Consider the following 17,760-nt stretch of genomic DNA (forward strand, 5'->3'; position numbering starts at 1 on the left):
TTCAATTCCAAAACTGGGACTACTGGTATGAGAACGTGGTGCGCATGCGAGAGTGGCTGTTGAAGTGAGCGCAAAATATGCAAATGCAGGCATATCTGCGGGAATAGCAGCGCAGGCCCAGTGGACTAACGCTCCTTCTCTGCTCCGAGTCGCTTCGAATATAACTCGGCCGCCACTATCCCGCAGGTCGTTTCTTCCTCGAAGGCGTTGGGAATGGCTGAACAGACCAAGCCACGAACCTCCAACCCACCGACGCGGCAGAGCAATTCCAGAAGCAGCAAGGCGTGCCCCACCCCTTCGCTTGGCCAATCGGATTTCCGGGTTTGCGGAGGCGGCGCCGGATTCGGTCGGCCGTCCAATCAACATTAAAAGCGGGAGGTGACCGATAAGAGACCAGGCCAATAAAGAAGAGCAGAGGCGTCGGGAACGCGATCCTATCGCGCGGGCTCCGATTGGACGACTTCAAGCAGGGAGGGGAAGATGGCGGAGTGAGGGGAAGAAGTGGAGCCAGTGCCGCTGCGGGCTGCGGCCCAGGGGGCCTCAGCTGCGGTGAGAGACCGGGAAAAGCCCAAGCTCTGCGGCGAAGAGAAATTGCGAGCGCTGGACTTTGTTGGACGTTAAACCCGACTCGGCGCGGGAGTTGTTTCGGCCCGGCCTCATTCGCGGGGTGAACGGGGATCTGCGCCCAGTGTGAGTTCGCTATCGCGCCCTTTGATTAGAACTAGTTCCAGGATTATCGAACCGACCTTTTAGCTTTTCTTCCGACCTAGGCTCCAAACTGCTCCCGGCTATTTTCCTCCATGGTTTAAGGCAGCGTTTCCCAACCTTAGGAACTTGAAGATGCGTGGACTTCAACTCCCAGAATTCCCCAGCCAGCTATGCTGGCTGGGGAATTCTGGGAGTTGAAGTCCACGCATCTTCAAGTTCCTAAGGTTGGGAAACGCTGGTTTAAGGTGCCAAACGTAATGGGCGCCAGGGTAGCATCTGACAGACGAAGCTTTTTTTTTTTTTGGCTTTTGCTTTTGCTGGAGCTGGAGAGGAAAACGGAGCTTGGTTGAACGTGGCCCTTGCCGGGTGCCATTGAGCTCTGCAACTGCGAGGAAGGGACCGCTAGCCTTTCCGACTAGGATAGCTAATGAAAGCCAGAGGGGTGGGGTGTGGGGAGTTTTTGTTGGATCGCGCACGTCACGCTTGGGCAAGCTTGATACAGGTAGTCCTCGATTTACAACGGTTCGTTTAGGGACCAGTCAAAGTTAACCACGGCGTTGGGGAAAAAAGTGACTTATGACCGTTTTTCACATTGATGACCTTTGCAGTATCCCCATATTCATGTGATCAGAATTCGGACGCTTGACAACTGACTCATATTTCCCATGGTTGCAGTGTCCCAGGGTCTTGTGACCATCTTTTGTGACCTTCTGAGAAGCAAAGTCAACGGGGGAAGCCAGATTCACTTAACAAACATGTTACTAACTTAACATCTGCAGTGCTTCACTTAAACAGCTGTGGCAGGAAAAGTCGTAAAATGGGGCAAAATTCACTGAAATGTTTTAGCAACAAAAATGTTGGACTCAATTGTGGCTGTAAGTCGAGAACCACCTATAACTGATTTATTGGTATAAATACATTGATATGTGAAACTCCAGACTTTTTTTGGCTTTCGCTTTTATCTCTACCGATTCAAGGTTCACAGGAAGGCTTTAGTTGAGACTTTCTCTCCTATCCCAGACTTTTGTTTTATGTCTTATTTTCTTGCCAAATTGATATATTTTTTTGTTCATGGTGTTTTGTATAGTGACTCCTCTCCTAGTTTAATATTGATAAGTGTGGGCTGTTCCTTTATTTTATGAAACCTGATTAGTGGCTATTCTTTTGTTTTCTTTGGATTCAGAATTACACTTTGTTACAGCCCTGCAATATTTTGTGATTTGGAATTGGAATTTAGGATGGGGATGGGTAGGAAGGCAAAATGTAGGCAGACATATTTTTTCAACTGATATTTCAATGTCATGTCAGTGTTTTTCCATTTTGAATTCCTGTTTTCAATATAGTTTCTAGTAATATGCATATTTATAGGAGTAACACATAGTGATAGGAACAATGAGCTTATGTGTAAGGAAGTCAGTAATGACTAGTTTTAGAAAATGCTGAAACATCTATGAAATAGATCTTGTTGGATGTAAGAATTGTTGGAGAATTCTGCAGATGGCTGGGAATTGTATTTTGAATAGATTCATGTGCACTGTATTCATTAGCATGTACTCTGAAAGCAGCTGCATCTATTGAAGTAGATAGTGCCAAAATATATTTAATGAGTACTTCTGAATTTTATTTATTCAACTGCTGAAATATCATTGAATAAAGGAAACAGATGCAGAGAAACAGGACTTATATGCAGTTATTTTTACTAGTCTTACTAATGAAACTAAAAACTGTAGTTGTCTGGGGGGGGTTCATTGTAGAGATCAGAGCAGTGGACAATATTCTAGATCAAGGGTCTCCAACCCCCAGTTTGTGGACCAGTTCTTGGCCGTAGCATGCCAGCAACTGGTCCGCACAAACAAGCAAAGCCCCATCTGTGAGATGCAGGCAGCACACAAAACCACACACTCTCCAGTCCGTGGAAAAACCTTTCTCTACAGAGTCAGTCCCTATTTTTAATGTGGTTACTTTAGTAACACTCTAGGAGCATTATAAATATATTTTGTAAGCTTAGTCATGGAGAGATTTAACTTTGAAACTGGCCAATAAGACTATTTTATGTGTATTTGTTATAATATGTGTAATGAATAAATTCCTTTTTAAAAAAAATTAAAATAGTCTTTTGTAAAATAATACAAGTGGACAACTTTCTATTTTATGTTACTGTTTGGGCACAAAAATCTCAAAAAGGACTATCCTGGTAAACCTGTGTTTACACATAAGTTGTTGGACAAAGACTGGGAAGGCCGAAATTCTAATCTACCCTCAAAAATTAACTAGATGATTTGGGGCCATATATTCTGCCATAGAGAATAAAATTAAGGAGAAACCACCCCCCTTGAACTTCTGAAGGAAAGTTGAATATGAAACTAGTAGTTCTGTAATTATAATATTCCACTCTGACCATTGCTTTTTGGGGGACCTGACCCAGTAAACCATTTAGGGAGGAATAGTCAATGGTAAATTTGGCTTAGGAATGTGTATCTATTTTTTAAAATAGTGTACATTTTAGTGTGGCGACTTACGTATTTGCTAGATTTATATGCTACTGTTCTTTTAAGAGCTCAATATGGCATACATAATATTTCCTTCTCCAGTTTTTCCCAAACTTAAAGGTAGGCTTCAGAAACTAAGGATGTATTTGCACTGGGAACTAGAACTCCTCCCCCCCTTCAGTACAGCTCCTTAATTACTTACTTGTCCAACTTCAGAGACAAATGCAAACACTACATAACTGAGATTAGAAAATTCTGATACTGTTGCATGAGATGAAGGTGAAAGAAAATACAAGCCAGAACTATTTATGCAGACTATGCTAAGATTTTAACAAACCATTATTTACCAATTGCATATTCAAATTATGGATAAGGATATGTGATTGTATATTTCTGGTAGGATGATGGTGTTCATATCAGCTCTCGGGAACATTGATGAAGATGCTATCCATTCAATCAAGTCCGATTTTCGAAGATTCTATGAACCGGTTCTCTCCACATTTTCCATCTTTCCAGCTTCTTTCAGTTGTTTTATGCTCTGGCTAGTGGTATCTAACCACCATGTTTTTGGTGACATCGTTTCCTTTTACTGTTGACTATTCTGAGCATAACTGCCTTTCCAGTGAGTTTGATCGAACGACATGACCAAAATAAGTAAAGTGGAATTTTATGATTCATGTTTGTTTTTTTACAGTCCAGTATTGGCTTGTTTGTCACCTTTCTGCTTATTCAATTCTGTTCGCATTTCAAAGGTTCAATATAAAGTCAAAACTTGTTCATTATGATTTTAATGTATATCTATTGAGATGTGCTCCAATATGAAGGAATACCGTAGAGGTCTTTAGTGGTTACCAGATAGGAAAAACAGTATGTAAAATGTCTTTTAATATCTTGTTCTCGCCTCCAGGTTCATGCCTCTCCAGATCTGTGCATATATCATAGTGATTGGCAGTCAAAACTTGCATTAACTGAAAGCTACAGGCAAAAGTTCTTGGTGATAAAATGATCATTGCAGCATGAAATGAAAGGGTAAGTGCATTTTGTCCATGGAATTGTGTGGCTTGCTTCTTTATGATTTGACAGCTCCCTAAGATTCTGGGAACAGATATATCTATCCCAGAGTGCTAGAGGAATTTGCTGATGACATGCCAAACTTTTATGTATTATATTTGAGAAAGTCTAGCAAAGTGCTGGATAAAATTTGCTCATACCTTCAAAGAAAAAAAAGAGGAAATGTCAGAATGGTCAATCTTCTTGTTAAGCGGGGAGGTTCTAGAGCAGATCTGAAAGAGATCTGTAAACATCTTAAAACATTGCAGTAATTATGAAATCATAATGCATTTTTCAGAAATCTTGTCAAACTAATCTCTCATTTTTTCATTGGCTAATTTTAGATTGGAAAATGAAATAGACTAGTATGCCTTGATTTCAGTGAAGTGTTAAGTGAGGTACCCCATGTGATTCTGCTTTAGCGTGTTACTACTGTATTGTTTAGGCTGGATGTCATGAGAAATAAAAGAATAGCTGGTTTGAGAAATCACACTTAAACAGTACTTAATTAGTAATTCCTCATCAAGTTAGGAGTGAAGTATTAAATGGAATGACTTCAATAAGGAAACAGAGAATGCCTATCAAATTTCCAGGTGAAAATTAGATAGGATAAATTTGATAGCAAATTCCTTCCTCTCCTTTAAAAACAATAGGTTAGAGAAATGAATAAAAATAACAATGAAATTTAACAGATGCAATGCATATATTCCAGAAAAATAAACCAAATGTACAGATATAGAATGGAGGAAGTACAAGTGAAATTACAAATAGCTTAAAATATGGTCTGTGAACACATTCCTCCATAACAGCAGTCCCCAACCTTTCCAGCTCGGTGGACCACATATATGCACTCGCCCACCACTTCCACGGCCTGGTTCCCAATGGGCTGTGGCCCAGCACTGGGCCGTGTATCGGGTGTTGGAGTACCCTAGTCTATATTAATATCTCATTTTTTAGAAGTTGATCTTAGAATATCTTCATTATGACTTTTCTATAATTTATGAAAAATCTATATTCGCAGAGAAATTGTAATGGAATTGGAAGCAAGCAAATGTCCCTATCGTCCAAAAGGGAAGAACATCCAGGAATGATTCGTCACTAAAGGTAAAAATTCCTTCAAGCTAACCTTGCTTCTTGGTAACGTTATGGACTGGTTGTTTTCTTGGCATGATGTGGAAGTTGTTTGCTGTTAGCTTCTTTCAGGAGATTTTTAAAACCTTCCAGTGTAATCTGGACCTCTGGTATTATCAGCAGCTTGATGCTGGTGCTGATACTTATTTTATTATATTTGTTTGCTCGCCATCTCGCCATGAGGTGACTGAATGGATTACAATGTTAGAAGCAGTAAAATCATAGTAGACATACATACATACATACATACATACATACATACATACATATATATATATATATATATATATATATATATATATATATATAGGAACAAACAGCCACATGCTTCTCCCAGAAGAAGGAAGCTGAAGCCACCAGCCTGATGATGACGGATGGGATTCCGTCGAAACGTTGCTCCTACACCTTTAGTTCAACCCAAATGACCAAAGATCCATATATATGTATATGTATATATATATATATATATATGTGTGTGTGTGTGTGTGTGTAATAATAATAATACAAATTATAATTAAAAGATGGTAGGAGAGGGAGCAGCATACATGGGGGGGGAGTGGGATCTGTTATTGGTCTATCAGCCACCTCCAGCATGATACTGTCCATTGGGGCCCCAGGCCAACTGGCAAGCCCTTACAGAAGGTCAAGAGGAGCTCACTCCGAGGAGCAAGATGTTCCAAAAGTCTGTAGCCATGGTAGAAAAGGCTCTTCTCCTGGACCCCACCAGCCAGAATTACTTGACCAACAAGATCTCCAGTATGCCTTCTCTGCTGGCACTGGTGGGGTGGGCTTGTCCCATTGGGATGAGACAATACCTCAAATAACCTGGACTCATGCCTTGAAGGACTTTAAAGATAATAGCCAACACCTTGAAAACCAACAATCAGTGCAGCTCATGGAACAGCAGTGTAACATGGGCCACTCGAGAGGCCCCATATTTTGCCTGAACTGACGCACTCTGCACCAGTTGTAGCTTCCAAATGCTTTTCAAGGGTAGCCCCATGTAGAGCGCATTGCATTAGTCCAGGCTTCAGATTCATTTATTTATTATTTTATTTTATTACATTTATATACCGCCCTTTCCCTGAGGACTCAGGGCGGTTTACAGGGAATTAAAAACCAAAAATACAAAAGTTAAAACCAGTTTAAAAAAGATTAAATTTAACCCTGTGCAACTAAAACCCCAATTAAAATAAATTAATCCTCAGCCTGGGCCAGAGAGCTCGAAGAGCCAGGTCTTCAGGCCCCGGCGGAATGAACGGAGGTCGGGGGCAGTCCTCAGCTCCACTGGCAGCTGGTTCCAGAGGGCAGGCGTCCCCACTGAGAAGGCCCTATCCCTGGGCGTTACCCGCCGGCAATCTTACCGGTGGGACCCTGAGCAGACCCTCCCTGTGGGAGCGCACTGGACGAAGGGCACTTGATGCTGGCAGCAGGTGTTCCCTCAAGTACCCCGGACCCAAGCCATGTAGGGCTTTATAGGTAATGACCAGCACCTTGAATTTCACCCGGAGGGCAACTGGAAGCCAATGCAGCTCGCGGAGTAGAGGTGTTACATGGGAGTATCGGGAGACCCCCATTACAACTCGCGCGGCCGCATTCTGCACCAGTTGAAGCCTCCGAGTGGTCCTCAAGGGCAGCCCCATGTAGAGAGCGTTGCAGTAGTCCAAATGGGAGGTCACGAGCGCATGAGTAACTGTGCGTAGGGCATCTCGGTCCAGATAGGGACGCAACTGGCGCACCAGGCGAACCTGGGCAAAAGCCCCCCTGGTCACGGCCAGAGATGGCCAGAGCTTGAATGCCTGAGCTCAGATACTCAAAAGACTCTCAGATCTTTAAGACTTGATTTTTAGCAGTGTGAAAAGGCCACTTTGTAAAAAATCTGTTTTAAATTAAATGCTTTTAAACTAAAGGCAAATTATATCAGACTAATCATTATTTTTCAAAACAGTTAATAGTCTGATAGATAAGACTACCATACCTTTGATATGCGGTACCCTTTTTTCAGTAAAATTTCCATCAATTCTCCACAATGTTCTTTTTATTAGGATGGTTAAATTTTTAGTGTTTTAAAGGCTTTTACCTTTACTTAGAAATAAACAAGCTTGATCTATATCAATATCTTATCTAGATCTATATCTTTAATCTATATCTTTAAATCACTTAAAAGAGTCCACCCTCTTAGTTGGTAATTTGTCAGGAATTCTATTGTGGTAGATTCCCAACATCGACAGAATGGGCAAAAATCATTTAGGGAACTTTTGTTTTTGTGAATGAAGTGAATTTTAAGAATCTCTATTATCTATTAATAACAGTTTATTTCTATACCATGTAGGCCTAAAACAATAAATGGATATAACCTTTCCGAACAAAATATCACCCACGAAGGTTTAACACTTGCCTTTTATGGTCTTGCTTGAGTGATATGTTGACTATAAATGCTAAGCACTTTTAATTTTTCTTTTTTTTTGCATATACAAATATTCTTGTTTAGGTGTAAATGGAAGTAAAACATTTGAACACACTTAACAATAAGTACAAAAAGGAGTACTATGCCTTTATAGTTATTAAACTTCAAAAGTTTTTGAAGACCATTGAGGGAAATAAAAAAAGTGCTGGGATGGAAAACTAGTATGTCGGTTTTGGAATTGGTTCAAACTGTCATTTGAAAATGCATCATTTTTCTGCAGTCTTTGCTTACAATCTCACAATATAGGTTATATTGAAAGTCAACAGTCTTTAATATTGTTAGTGGCTTACAGACTGCTATCATTTTCATTAAAAAAAATTCTGTTGTCTTTTATTCCATAGCAAGCTTTCAATTAAATAGCATTAATTCCTAAAGTACGCCTCTCCTGCATTCCAAATGATAAGCCTTTTGGATCTCAATTCAGTTGTTCTCAGTAGATTATTTTAGAACATTATACCACTTTATGTTGTACATTTATCACAATATATTTCATATGCAAATAATGTTTCTACATTGTAAACTGCCCAGAGAGTACTATAAAGTGCTATGGGGTGGTATATAAATCTAAATGCTATTGCTGTTGCTACATGCAATAGATATAAGATTTATTTTCCATAGTGACTTTTCATGGCATTGTTTTCCAGTGATATTTATGTATCAAGAGGCAAACAAGAGTCTTCAAATTCTAATTTATAAAGTAGTCTTGCAGTGTATGGGAAATTAATGAGCCTTAAAAGTGAGCAGAATGTGACCATAATTAATGGCACAATACCCCAGTTGTTGACATTATCTAAAATTCATCTGCAGATTATTTTCTAGAGTTAAAATGCCAGGTTTTTACCAAATGAAATATTGTTTTCAGATTCATTATATTAATTAAGAGCCAGTTTAGTTGAGAGCTGGCTTGATCTAGTGGTTAAGGCTCCAGGCTAGAAGAGTAGGAGATGGTGGTGTGCAAGTCCTGCCTCGTCGATGAAAGCCAGCTGGGTGATCTGAGGCCAGTCATTCTCTCTCAGCCTATCTCACCTTACAGGGTTGTTGTTGTTTTTTTGTAAAAATAATTAAGGTGGGATATAAATAAATAAATTGTGTGTGTTTGATTCCAGGTCTTTTCCTTTTGATCCAGGGGAGACTGTTTCTTAAAAGAGTTGCTATTCACGAATGCCCATCTTCTGAAGAAAACTCTTCCTTTATTTCACGAAATGGAAATGAAGAAATGCTGCTTTGATTCTTTTACAGCTCCTCATCATAAAAAATTACCACATGAAGCTGAATTATACAGATGGAAAGTACAACCCTTGCAAGAAGCAACTAAAATGAATATATAGACTTTCACGTAAACCAGGCCTTTGCTTGTGGTTTTTGCCCTCTAAAAGTGATTGTGCATATAATACAAGCAATTGTCAATTCTTGTTGACACTTTTGATTCATTCGATATATTTTAGTAAAATAATTCACCGCAAAAATCTTTGGAGAACCTAACAAATCGGTATGTTCTCGAAATATTGTCTCAGAAATCTTGATGAAAAATTGTGGCAGAAGGAACAGACTGTCCATACGTTGTAAAAGGAAAAAAGAGAAATAGTTTGAAAGATTTTCCACTAAAAAAATTCCTTCCTAAAAGAGCCAGTTTATAATTAGATTTTAATTGAAGATTTAAGCAAATCTTGATACAACTGTGTAAAGTTGCATCAGTCAAGTTATGTACAACTGAATGTACTTAAAAGCTGGAAAGTGGGGATATTAATAATATGTCTCAGAAAATGAATGCTGGAGACTTAAAAGTATAGAAAGCAAGCCTTGGGGCAGTAGAATTTACTTGGTATCCCAATTCTTTCCTAAGGAATTCAACAATAAAAGGTACAATGACTTAACTATCCAGGCTTTTATCTGAAAGGAACAACAATGCCAGTATAACCTTGTAACGTAAAACTTTCCACTGCTTAACATGAACAAAAGTTAGACATGCTCAGGAAGGGCTTCTTATTTCTCAATACGTTACCCAGAGTTAAGGTGGATATTGTGTTCTTCTAAACTTGTTTGCAGAACATTCTTTGCGTTGTGTTTCTACAGACTGTTTCAAGCTGGGATAAACGTTGCTTTTTGCCACAATGGGTGCAGAGGCCTATGCCTTCTTTCCTTACTGAGCCATGGAGCACCTTATTTCAGTTTTGTTAAAATGTTAAGTTAGGTTTGCTAATAGTTTTAACAATATCCTCAGCTAAAGGAAGTACATTTGATAATTGTTAGTCATAGCTAAGAAAGTTGAATGCTTTTGGCTGATTGAGGGCACATGTTATTTTCAGAGGTAAAGTAGTGGCTGATAGAAGAACATTTGGGATGCTTGTATGTTTTAAATAGTTTTAATAAGGGGAATGTACCTAGCAAAGCATTTTGTATTTGGTTGTCATCATGTTGTGTTTAGCTTATATGTGATAAAAGTGCAAACATTTATTTTTTTGCTTTTTTGAATACAAATGAAGTACAGGTAGTCCTCATTTAGTGACCACAATTGGAACTGGCATCTTGGTTGTTAAGCAGAGCAGCCACTAAGTGAAACTGATCTGTCATTGTGATCTTACTTCAGCTTTCCTTTGCTTTACAGACCTGCGAATGTCATAAATGTGAGGATTGGTTGTAAAGTTACTTTTTCATCACCATTGTAACTGTGGCATGGTTAGTAAGAACTAAGTACGGACTTACCTGTACAATTGTTTTTTTAAAAGTGTTTCAGTAGAACACTTTCAGAGGGCTTAAAATCTATAGCTACAGGACAAAAAATGAAATATTTAATAGTCAAAAAGATGTGAAACTTAGCAATTTATTCATACAAAATTTAAATTTTAAAATAATTTGGTTCATCAGGGTTTTAGAAGTAAAACCTATCTTAATGAAGCTGTTCTCTGCAACTCTTACTAAAAGTTGGAAAGCAGCATGAGTTTAATCAGTTTTTTGGATTTTGTTTTAGCTATTTATACCTCAGAGATATTTTGTGGGGAAGATAATACAGTACAATGGGACAGAGTGGGAATGTAATTTAGTTTCCCCAAATTCATTAGAAAATGTTCATAGTATTTAAGAAGAAAATCACTTCTTTATCCCCTTTCTCACGAAATGCCACTGTAATAATGTATCTCTTTCTGTTGAATACGACTGCATTAAGAGTAAACCTAGCATTTGAGAAAAAAAACAACACTGCTCTATATGCCCGGGAAATCATTTTACAGTGTAGCTGTCCATGAGCATCTCCTTAACAGTACTAGTCACAGGCAGTATTGCCTTTATTTTTTAGTTTTACATACTCATCTGTTGTCCACCTTGGCAGGAAATCTTTCACATCTGAAAGATGAAGCAAATATGGGGCATGTGCAATAGTATAATATATACATATAAATATATTTTAATACTTGTGGACAAAATGTTACAAGTTGTTTGAGAACAACAAAATCACCAATGTCTTCCATTTTAAAATGTGTATAGTTCCATAAGCATTAGTGCTTTGTAGCAAAACTGTAGTGCCATGTTAGGATCAGTGCATGAGCCTAGTAGTACTTTTTTTACAATTTCAGAGTGACAAATTAATGAAGCTGATGATGTAACTTATAGGCAACTGACATGGTTATGGTCATGGTCTAAAGATGCAGTGTCCTTTCTAGGCAATGGTAGAAGAAACTGATGCATAGAATCAGTGAGATGTGAATTTCATAGTGATTGCATGAAAATAATTTTTAATCAGCCAGGTATATTTTGAGTGCACTTAAACTGCATGTAAAACCCTAATAGAAATAATAATCCTTAAAAAAAACCCTTGTGAATCATGGAGTATTTTGCTATAATGAGAAAAATAACTCATAGTGTAACTTCTTAAATTTAGGGACTAGAATAAGCATATGACTAGTCTTGCCCATTCATGCTTTTTTCCATGAAACGTTTTGGTATGTTTTGAATGAGATTTGTTGGTTGTTTTTGTGCTTGCAGTAATACAGGAATGGGTAACCTTTTACAATGTAACTGTTGGTTGTAGAAACTGAATGATAGATTGGGGCTTGCATATATCTGCCAATGGGGCAGCTATTAATCAAGAGTAGCATCTTGCAAAATTGACTAAAGTAGAAATGCTGTCACTGTACAGCTAATTTGAATGCACCTCAGTTATTAGCATAGTTCATTATTAAAATCTCAAATTTTTGCTTACTTCGCTAATTTAGGTAAAACATTTGCTGGAGTTTTCTTACTAATTATTTGGTCACATTTATTTCTTGCATCCAAATATCTATCTTTATATTACACTAATTAATCTTAGTAGGGGTTTTTTCCCCTTTTCTGAAATTACTGCTTCAGTTAGGTAACTCATTTACTTAAAACCTAATTTTTGGTTCAAACAAGTCAAGTTTTAAGTTATAAAACTAGTTCTTTGTAGATTATTATGGTTTAAATGCTACTTTTAGCTTAAAGGGGATACTGCATCTTTCTTTCTTTTTTAATCTCTATAAATGGCCACCTTGATGAGAGAAAAGATGTCTCTGATTTTGTATTCCTTTATTGGCAAAACATAATGATAATTTAACTATTAAGCCAGAGAACTGCAGAATTACTTTTAAAGATCTCTATTTTCTCATGAAAGTGGCAAGGTGTGTCGTTTGGAGATGAATTGTGAAGGCCTGAGCTTTATCGGGGTTCTCTTGTGAACAGCAGTATAAGTGAATGAAATGGGGCTGATGATTGGGAGAATTGATGGAAAAATACCTCTGAAACTGGAATGCAAAATAGCACAGTATGTAGGGGGAAAAATCCCTGATGCAAATAAAGCCATAAGATGACAATAAATAGAACTTTAGTAGCAATAACTGTTTGCATGTAATAGGACCTAACTTGCATTGGCAAGAATTGTATAGTAGAATAAATGGTATTAACCAAATAGGTTTGCTGTGCTCTGTGTTGCAGGAAGTTGAATTTCTCATTAAAAGGTTGGTAAATTCCTTTCTACCACAAAACTATGTGCTTGTACATTACAGGGCAAAGAAAGCTTGGCAAAAATTCCAGAATAATTTTATTTTCCAAAATTGATGTAATTAGGAAAGAGGTTTATTGTGTATGAAACTGATGAGAACTTATACAGAATGTAGATAATTGATCATCATTTCTGAAGTAACAAAGAATCCTTGAGGCTGGGTTGTATCCAGGGGTACAATTTAGGGGTTTGGGGAGCCAAATTTTTGAACCAAATTGTGAATTTCCCTGAAAGCAGTGTATGCTTGTATAATTGTTTTATTCATTTTGTTTTGTAAGCAAATCTGATGTGGTTTCACTTTAAAAAAAATTATAAAGCTACTTGTAGACTTGAAAGTTGGAGAGCAAGTTTCAGTTCACTCTGCCTGGCAAATTCTTAGCCTCATCATTCTAGAGAGTGCAGTTTATACCTCTTTAAAATTCAGTTGCACTAACTTTGTATGCACGTGCATACTGAAGACCAAGTAAACTGTAAATCTAATGCAGAAATCTGCCTTAAGCAGGATTTGATTGACCAGATTCATCTGCAAGGCTGGGACATATATTCAAAGAAAGTGGCTTTACTTTTATTTTTGTTCTACATTCTATGGTATGGTTTATTTATCTACACGATAGTTTTAAAATAAAATGCATATACACAAATGCATGCATGTTTATACACATTATATAGAAGAGTTCCCCAACCTTTCCAGCTTTGTGGACCAGGGAGAGGGGATGGTTCCGTGCGAGCAGCCAGCAACTGTGCACACGCAGCTCCATTTGCACGAGCAGCATGCACGCACACCTGCCGTTCACACAAATGGAGCATGTGTGTGCATGTGCACTTGCCTGCTAACTTGTGCAAGAGGGCGTGCTTGCGCGCTCACCCATCGCTTCTGCAGTCCAGTTGCAAACAGCTCATGCGCCCACAATCGCGGCCCTGAGGTTGGGGACCCCTGTTCTATAGAACTTTCTGCTCTGTACGTATTTATACTGATCAGTGAAAATTAGCACAAGTTTCTAAAATGTTCAGAAGATTAATCAAATATTTATGTAGACAAATAATTGATATATTTAGTTGACTTTTGGTCACGAAAAATATAGGAAGCATTCATTAAACTAACAATTTTTCTAACCCTGGAAAATTATTTGCACTTTCTGTAGTTGCCTACGTGATTATTTAAATAGTTGTTGGCAGAATCCTAAAGGTATCTCATATCTGTATCAATGCAATTTTGACTGCTCACATGTTTTGAGCAGCTAATTTGCAAATCTTTTTCACTGTTGGCTAAACTGGTGCTAGGCTAAAATTATAACACTGCTGGTAGAAAATTTTACTTTCATAATCTGAGTCGTGAACATGAGGACTCAGGATTGCATGCAAGACTTGAATGTGGTGCTATTCTGGAAGAACTAGTTAAGACTGTTGTTAATTGCTTCAACATCTGAATCACAGCCTCATCCTAGAGTGCATTACTGTCTTGATCTAAGTGATAAGGGACTATAGTATTTGAATTACTGGAAATTTAATACTGAAATACAATTCAGATGAGAGAAAATTCTTAAGTGGCTCTTCATTGTACTTACGGTAATCTGCCTATTCTCTGTGTAGTTTCTCCTTTCTTTGATTGTAATAATTATCTTGATAGCTCTTAATTTTTGACTGCAGTCTCATTGAAATATTACTATTCTTGATGAAAGACTCCATAGACCTTGCATTTCATCTGTAAATATTTTAGTATTTTTTAAAATTATTTTAATCAGCACCTACTCTCTAAATTTTATGATAAAATTCCTCTTAATATAAACGTCCCTTTGGATTTTTAAATTTTCCTTTATTTTGCACTTTGAAAAACAATAAGTCATGTAAAGAATTCAAGCACAATGTTGACACACAGGTGCCAAAAAATAGCTCTCACAAACAGGTTTCTGGAAAATAGATTGCAAGTTCTTTGATGGTTCACTCAAGATTTAGAGAAGCTAAGCTGGACCGAGATTTTGCATTCAGTTTGTATGCTTGAGATGGGTTACGAGAGGAGCCCATATGTAGAGAAGGAGGGGAATTTAACTTTCCCAGGAATGTGAAAAAAATGGTAGTTGTGCATAGCGCATAGCTTTGGGAATAAATATATTGATGTATCTCTTAATAAAGGGGGATAAAAGATAAAGGCTTATTATTGGAATCCAAAAATGATTAAACAATGAATGCACGTTGGCTATGGGAGGATTAGGGTGACTATTTCTTGCATTCTAGAGAAGAAAGCTATTATGTAGAGAGGAACTGACTTCATTCTAGGAACATGGGAAATGAATGATGGAGGCTTTGAATCTGAGCACTTGCTAGCTGGTTTTAGATGGAATTTTCAAGTTTTCTAAGTCACAGCACAACCAACATTCCATGAAGTGTAGTATTTCTTAAGGACTGGATATTTCAATCCTTTTCCATGCAGGTGAAGACAGATGAGGTTACAGAGTTATCAGAATGGAATACTTGTGTGGGAAAAACCACTGGCACAAGCACATAGACTCACAAACCGTCTTTTTTTTTAGAGATAGTATTCTAATTATGCATGATTAAAATGTATAGTGTTATAGCTATTATCAGTAAATTGATATATGCATTTATACATTATGAAGCAATAGGAACCAATATACCAATAGCTTGAATTTACTGCTTTGATTCTCAGTTTTTTTAGACAACATGCTGCCTCTTTAGTAAAGGGGCAAAATGTACAAAGAAGGGATGAAGCATGACGCCAAAACTGTGTATTAGAAAAAGGAATCAGTAGAATAAACCCTCTTGGCCTCTTACCAAGTTCATAGCAGCTCATGAGCCTACATAATATGAACATGGTTAATGGCAAGTTGGGTTTCTTGGTTGCTGCAGTTGTACAAACAAAAAAGGTGCAGAGTTTCAGAGCGCAGAAAAAGGAATGCATAAATTCCAAATGGGGCAATAAAAATGATCTAAGGAGTTTAGGGTTTGTGGTTATTTTTAAGTAGAGATAGTAAATATATCTAGAGCCTGTTGTGGCTAAAAAACAATGAGTAATTAAAATGAGTAAGCTGTCCATATTTTTCAGGTATTAATTCTAAGACAGGTGTAGCTTTTCAGGTTTTTTCCCCACCACTTTGGCAGCTGGATTAAAATGAACTGGTTTGAAACCAGCAATAATGATACATTATGAAAATTGGAAATATTTATTATTCATTCAAGCTATATTTAAATAGGGGGTAGCTGTATTGACCTGTTAGACTGAGGATTAATAAGAGTACTCAATTTTGAAAAATTGGTGCAGCAGAAGATGTAGATAATAGAAATATTGTAGCAGCATATCTGTTGCAGCACAGTCTGTGTTGGCACACACTTTTCCTATTAAGATGTGCTAAAAAGAAATCTTGACTTTGAATCTTTAATTATACTAGTTTGCAAAAAGACAGTCTTAGCTTATCTGAAACTAGTGTTTCTCAAAGTTCGACCTGTTGTCTAGGTATAAACGTTTATTAAGGTATATTAATGCATTTTTTGTAACTTTCCCAGTTACACATATTTCTAACCATATTTTTCTGCACATCGTTTGCGGGTAATGAGTAACTTCATATTACTAGACATACTGAAGTTGTGATTGAAGTCTTGCAAACAATTTTAACAACTGAAATAAACAGTTTCTCATTTCTAATTTTTTCCCTCCAAAATTGATTTTTCTTAGATTGTTTGCAGGTATTTCAGCTAAAGAGTAGGATTTAAGACTGGGCTACTAAATGGATATACTTTTTTCAAAATAAAATGTTATTCTAGTGTTTGAAACCTGGGAAGAATGGGTATCAAAAGTTCAGTCTTGAAAATAACCTACAAAATTATTGGCAGATTGGTATCCCTTTTACTAAGATAAACTCATCTGGATAAGAAAAGACAAGAAAGAGGCTACATATAATCTACTCCCTTACGTACATTAAGTATCAATATGAACAATTTGTCTATGTATATACCTAATATTTTCCAGATGGCAGCTTGCTTTTATATCTATGCATATTTGGGGAAGGGAAAGAATGTGTTAAATGTATTCTTTTGACACTGTAAACAATAATTGTTGAAAAATGAGCTTTGAAACTCTGCACCTGTATATAATTTTTTAGCAATAAAGCAGCATGAGCTGAGAATGCACTAAAATGTCTGTGTCATTTCTTTCTAAAAACACACAGTTAAATGTACAATATTCTTTTTTCCCTTCACTATATAAGGAAATGTGTTTTATGTTAAAGAATCATTGAGTTGTATATTTTAAACTTGTTCAGATATTCTTACGTGTATCCTGTTGTTAGTTGCGAAGTTGTGTCCAACCCATCGCGACCCCATGGACAATGTTCCTCCAGGCATTCCTGTCCTCTACCATCTTCTGGAGTCTGTTTAAGCTCACGCTTATTGCTTCAGTGACTCCATCCAGCCACCTCATTCTGTCGTCCCCTTCTTCTGTTGCCCTCAATCTTTCTCAGCGTTAGGCTCTTCTCCAGTGAGTCCTTCCTTCTCATTAGGTGGCCAAAGTATTGTTTCAACTTCAGGATCTGACCTTCTAAAGAGCAGTCAGGGTTGATCTCTAGTACTGACCAGTTTGAACGCCTTGCAGTCCAAGGGACTCGCAGGAGTCTTCTCCAGCACCATGGTTCAAAGGCCTCAATTCTTAGGTGCTCAGCCTTTCTTATGGTCCAACTTTCACAGCCATACATTTCAACTGGGAAAACCATAGCCTTGACTATATGCACTTTTGTTGACGGTGATGTCTCTGCTTTTCAATGTACTGTTTAGATTTGCCATAGCATTCCTCCCCAGGAGCAAGCATCTTTTAATTTCTTGGCTGCAGTCCCAATCTGCGGTGATCTTGGGAGCCCAGGAAAATAAAATCTGTCACTACCTCCATTTCTTCCCCA

At 37.6% G+C, this 17,760-nt stretch overlaps 1 long non-coding RNA gene across 1 annotated transcript; it reads left to right on the forward strand.

Annotated features, from left to right (window-relative positions):
* Positions 1–469: 469 nt before the first annotated feature.
* LOC310645708 lies at positions 470–17,086 on the forward strand. Its single transcript, XR_014493568.1, has 4 exons — positions 470–690; positions 4,105–4,226; positions 5,269–5,351; positions 8,952–17,086. It is a non-coding gene; the product is annotated as an uncharacterized lncRNA (long non-coding RNA).
* The last annotated feature ends 674 nt before the right edge of the window (positions 17,087–17,760 follow it).

Source organism: Vipera ursinii (assembly GCF_947247035.1).
Source record: "Vipera ursinii genome assembly, chromosome: 1".
Taxonomy (NCBI): Eukaryota; Metazoa; Chordata; class Lepidosauria; order Squamata; family Viperidae; genus Vipera; species Vipera ursinii.